This window comes from Macrobrachium nipponense, chromosome 7 (genome assembly GCF_015104395.2).
Source record: "Macrobrachium nipponense isolate FS-2020 chromosome 7, ASM1510439v2, whole genome shotgun sequence".
Lineage (NCBI taxonomy): Eukaryota > Metazoa > Arthropoda > Malacostraca > Decapoda > Palaemonidae > Macrobrachium > Macrobrachium nipponense.
Window position 1 is genome coordinate 92,862,606 of NC_061109.1, and position 4,788 is coordinate 92,867,393.

Consider the following 4,788-nt stretch of genomic DNA (forward strand, 5'->3'; position numbering starts at 1 on the left):
CCATTTTCGGTTATTGCTACATGTCACCCACTTCTCACCCCCCTTCCTATAAGGTCTACACTTGGACTTGAAAGGGCATTGGAAGGGTTACTATTTATCTCAGTGACCTTGAAAAATATGGATTAGACGCTAATATCTGTAATTTTTGTTGTTTTTACATGTCAAACCCTTCCCATCCCTTCTCACACCCCCTTCCTTATCGGGATGAACAAGGAATTCAAGGGCATCAGGAGCATCACTATTCACCTCAGTGGCCTCAAAATGTATGGATTAGACACTAACATCTGTTGTTTTTAGCTATTTTTACGTCATCCCTTCACACCCCTTTTCACCCCCCCCCTCTATTGTAACTAAATTTGAACTTGAAGTGCATTGGGAGTGTAACTATTCAACTCAGCAACCTCGAAAACTATGTGTTAGACAGTAATATCTGTGGTTTTCAGATATTGTTATGTCAACCCCCTTTTTCACACCCGTCCATATTAGGGCTGAACTTGAACTTGAAGGGCATCGGGAGTGTTACTATTAATCTCAGCGACCTCAAAAACTATGGAGTAGACACTGCTATTTGTTGTTTTTGGTTACTTTTACTTTTCACCCCTTCCACAGGCCCCCATCCCCTTTGGTGCCAGTGATGTCTTACCCCGACAGCATTCTTTCCCAGATGCTTAGTTATAATATGTATACCAAATTTGGTTGAAATTGTTCAATGTGTATCAAAGTTTATGTGGCATATACATACACATACATACAAAATTTATAAACATACACACACATTATATATATATATATATATATATATATATATATATATATATATATATATATATATATTACACACACAAAATGGGGATGCATGTTAGAGGCATGGAATGTATGATCTATCTGTTAATAAATTAGAAAGTGCCAACTTCTCTATCTTAAAGTGTAATCAGGTCATCACATGAGATTTGCAATTTGTGTAATACTAGAGGTCATAATTCAGGGCAATTTTTATCAAGAGAAGAATGTACAGACATAATCACCTTTTTCTTATGGAATTAGACAACTCTTAAATGCAAGCATCTCTTCTTACTGTTTTGTTAAGTGTCTTGATTTGTTTATTAACTTAATTCTACTTCCCGATTAAACCCTAGGACCTATGTGATGCTTTGAAAGAGAAGAATAAAGACTACACAGAGTGTTTGCTACTGTTATCACCAGAGAGATGATTTTCCAAAACAGCAGTGGAAAAAAAATTTACGGAGTTGAGCCGAGTCGATCGAATTTAAAATGTGTTTGCACAGGGATGAAGAATTATGAAAAGAAAATAAAACTGAAACACTATACCATTATCAAAGAAAACGACTTATCCGGGAGACTGTTTTATTCCAATTAACAATGTCAACACCCGAAGGGCATATAAAATACTATTATGTAATCACATTTGACGGACTTTTCAAGTTGAGTATCATACTTACGGTATTTTTGAGAGTGACAAGAAATTTTAACCATCTCACAGATTTTTAATTCACTGTATAGTGCGTTATCTAAATATTATTTAGATAAATAAATTAGATGACTTGGAAACTGGAGAATGATGCTTAATTCTAGCACTACTACTACTACTACTACTACTACTGCTACTTTTACTACTACTAGTCTCTCTCTCTCTCTCTCTCTCTCTTAAACCTTAACCCCCAACAATAAGCTGGGAGTGTCCATTTTTTATTTCAGGAGTTGAAGCTTATCCGAGTTACGTCATAAAAATTAAATCAGATTCGTTTTCATTTACTGGGAAATGGATTGTAGGTACAGTAAACGTGCAAAAATCCTTTCATGATTTAGTTTCAGTCCATTATTTGTGAAATATTCTTTCATGCTTATGAAAGCCATAAATGACGGACTCGTAGGAATAACTTGAGAGTCAAAGTCGGTGAGATGGATGATTACTAACCTTGAGTTTTAGGTAATAAGTACAGTATTCCTTTCTTGATCCCTTAACTCTCAAGACATTATTGCTTTTAGAAATAACGTATTTCTAGAGTTAATACATTAAATTCAGTCAGTTTGGTATTTAACAGGGAGCGCACTTAGTTACCGTGGACTGAGTAACTACTGGAAAAGTATAAAAAGCTTATAATTCTAATACAAAAAAAAGCTTATAATTCTAATACATTCGCTGAAGATTACGTTTCATCCAGTGTTAAGTGATTCATTCTTTTCAAATATTGCCATCGATACAGGATACATCCTTGAGAGGAATGTATTCCTTTTCTTAAAATGATGTTAGTTATATTTTCCTGAAATTTGCGTTAATCTTATTATTTTTTTGTTTTTGTGAATTATGAGCAGCATATATCAACTCAGGTTTAGGCCAAACTGCAGAGATCAAAGTCTAGGTTCTTGATTCCTCCATATAAAAATGCACACACAAAATAGACAACGTGTATGGGTTCTTTTCAGTTTTTCTTTCATTTCAGAACGCATGATATGAAGTCGGTTATTAATGATAATCGTGGCAGAAGCGATAACTTTAACTGCTTCCAATTTGGGGGAATGCGCACGGATTCATAAAAAAAACAGTTTATTTAACCATGGCAAGAATACAGTGTATAGCTTAGTTTTTTAGGATATGCGATACCACTTGCTTATTATTATGAAGAGATTCCTATTGTAAAAATAAAAATTTTGTTATACTTCCAGAGGATTACCTTTATGGAAAGTGAATTACTTACACCCAAAAGAAAGAATTAAATTAGTGACGGACTTTTCTCTGCCATCATGGATCATCTTATAAAATATTGCATAATTCTTAAAACACTAATTTCAGTTGTTCATTAAATTGGTATACGCATTTACAGACGGAAAACCCACGAAAAGTAAGGACGAGCAAATTATGTTTGGTTAGGAATGTGAAGCCAGTTGGAGAAAAACGCTTGGCGTTTGTCCAGTAAGCATTAACCCTTTCAAGTGACCACTGGAGGTACAATCAGCCGGCCTAGTGCAAACACGGCCTTTGATTGGTCAGCCAGTGTCAACAATGTATTCCTATTGGTGAGTGAAAGAAGGGCAAACAGCTGATTGGCTGCTGTATTGAAGAGTGGCACCTTATCACACGTGGATCACATGAAGTATTCCTTTACAAAAGTCTGGAGAAAAAAAAATAGATAACAGGTGGCAATGAAGACGATAGGACAGGTTACCAATCAACAAATAATGTTTTCTTCAATACGAGAAGACAGGTTCCTTTTACCTACTTTTCCCCTATCCCAGTCAAATGTTCACAGTAATTTCTGGCATTCTTCCTAAGCTTCACAATTGTTTTTATGCATTTTTATTAATAAAAAAAATTGAAGCTCTACAGCAAAAATAGAAACAGAATAAACGAAAAGGTTGGTTTAAAGATTCGAGTTCAACCCAAATGCATAAGTCGAGCAACAAGGTTCTTAGGAAGTATCATTCACGCATACTTGAAATGCAAAGCTAGTACAGACCATATAAGCCATATACAAAAATGTATTAAATCTGATGTAAAAAAAAAAATTATATAGCACAAACTTTCGAGCTGACAGATCAACATAAAAAATTACTGAACAAAACAATTTCTATGTCTGTTCTAGACAATGGATGTCAAGGTATACAGTTCAGCCCTTAGATAAAACTTTTAAGAATATTGATCCAATGATGGAGCTTTTAAACCTTTCTCACAAATTCCTCATTCAACATTGAAAGGGGTGAACCATTTCTAACTCTTCATCGTGAATTAATAATAATGTTTAGTACAGTACAAGGGATTCATTTAATCTGAAAAATATTTACTATGAGAATTGGCACTCACCACCTCCCCCTTGAGAGTAACAGACTCTGAGTCTGTAGAGTCTCCACATGGACCTCACACACCATCGCAGTGACCAGTTAATCTCACAGCAACTAATCCACGCGCCAATGCTTGGACACAAGAAACAGCATAATTCACACATCTTTTATACATGTATCCCATTAATTATTATTTTGTATTAAATGTATCATCATCACCATGCGCATTGAAATATCAGCTTTCCAGCCAAATGTATATTTCCATGTCAACAACCGCAAGTGATTCTGTTTGAGCTGTCTGAATATATCAGTAAGATTGTAGACGCTGCCTCTTACTCACACCTTCGCTACATTGGTGACCACAGAGGTGACTGACCCAGCCAACACCAATGATGCCAAATTCTCCAGCAAGACCCCCTCCACTGACTCCATATGTCTACCAGCAGTCACGCCTCACATATCAAATGCTTTCTTCTTAAGGGCGGAAATAATCTTCAGACCGAAGAAAATTACCTCCTCAACACGCAAAGCAGATGCTGTCCTCGAATTCCTTCTAGGCAATTTCTTCCAGCAAGTCACAGGATGGCTCGCAGAACCTCCATCCCATGTCACCTACGAATTGCTGAAGGACAGCTGAAGTCATCCTTCAGCTTTCCACCCACCCTAAGAGCCAAGAAATTCCTCAATTTACAAGTGTGAATAGTAACAAAAAATATTTTAAGTATTTTAATTAACAGTTTATTGCCAAAAAATAACACAGTGAAATAAAAAAAATACAGTAAGATGTTATGTTCATAAGTATATAAAGATTGTGCATAATTGCTCTCAGAAAATCTATATTTTGATACTCCTCTTATTTCTCCATGATAGACACGAGTCTTGTGTTTAATATCTGATACTACTTCGATGATCTCAATGTAACCCCTGAATTTACAATCTCGATTGTTAACTCCCAATTTTTATTAGGGTGGGTGAGTGTATGTGTGTGTG

The 4,788-nt window shown here is 35.6% G+C and overlaps 1 long non-coding RNA gene across 1 annotated transcript in view; it reads right to left on the bottom strand.

Moving 5' to 3' along the window:
• LOC135217018 (uncharacterized) overlaps positions 1 to 4,453 on the bottom strand; it is a 327,470-nt gene extending 323,017 nt beyond the window's left edge. The window contains exon 1 of the long non-coding RNA XR_010315004.1: positions 4,312 to 4,453. This is a non-coding gene — a long non-coding RNA (uncharacterized LOC135217018). The remainder of the gene's footprint in view (positions 1 to 4,311) is intronic.
• Between the last annotated feature and the right edge of the window lie 335 nt (positions 4,454 to 4,788).